Below are 990 nucleotides of genomic sequence, written 5' to 3'. Positions count from 1 at the left end.
TAAAAAGTCGTGTATATTGTACGCCGGCGCAACCTATTCTCTACAATTGCGTATCATATGCACGCAAAAAGCGTGTTTGCCGTATATTATACACAGTATTTCAGAGTGCAAAGTCGTGGAATATGTACGCATTTTACTGCGACTGTGTTGCAAAAACAGACAGAGAGAAATTAAAGAATACTGGGCAAAATGCCAGGAAGAAATAAAACATAAAGAAAAACAAACTGACCAAAAAATCAAAAAGGTTCTAGAAAAATATGAAGAGAAAAAAATGAACTGGGAAGAAGAAGAAAAAAAGAAAGAAACAGAATTAGAAAAACTGGAAAAAGAACCAATAGAAAAACATAAAAAACATATGGCAGAAATGCTGCAGAAGCATCAAGACAAGGCCAGAAAGCAAGCTGAAGAAAACAATGAATTCAGAAAGAAATACGAAACAAACTTTGCTGGCCTCATAGAGGAACACAGAGAGGAAAAAACACACTAGAGAATTAGAAGAAACACAAAAAGAGTATAAACTCGCCAGTTTCCATGAGAACCAACTCAAAGAGGAACTTTTAGAAACAAAAAAGCAGCAAGAGAAAATGAAGAAAGAGCTACAGGAAAATCATGATGAAGACCTGAAATAACTGAAAGACAAATATAAAAATAGGCGTGTAAATCAATGAAAGGACCAAAAATGCATCCGAAAGGAAAAGATTCAATATGCACTGTCTGAAAGACACCAGAAAGAAGCTCAAACTTTTCAGACGCTTGATTTTTTGTTTCTTTAGAAACTTTGGGATAACAGTTATTTTATAAAGTTATGTTCAGAAAATCTCCCTCAGATGGGAAAAAAAACTGTTTTGGGATATAGAAGATGTAGAATAACAGCTTTTTTCTGAGTGAATTTTAATGCATTTTTCCAAAGGAGGGGCTAAAAACAACATAAAGAGATGACCGGAGATTAAGGCCTTCTCACCAATTTTAACCGCACCCCTTTAGTACACA

The sequence above is a fragment of the Oryzias melastigma genome, linkage group LG9 (genome assembly GCF_002922805.2).
Source record: "Oryzias melastigma strain HK-1 linkage group LG9, ASM292280v2, whole genome shotgun sequence".
NCBI classification, from domain to species: Eukaryota; Metazoa; Chordata; class Actinopteri; order Beloniformes; family Adrianichthyidae; genus Oryzias; species Oryzias melastigma.
This window is presented reverse-complemented; position numbering follows the sequence as displayed.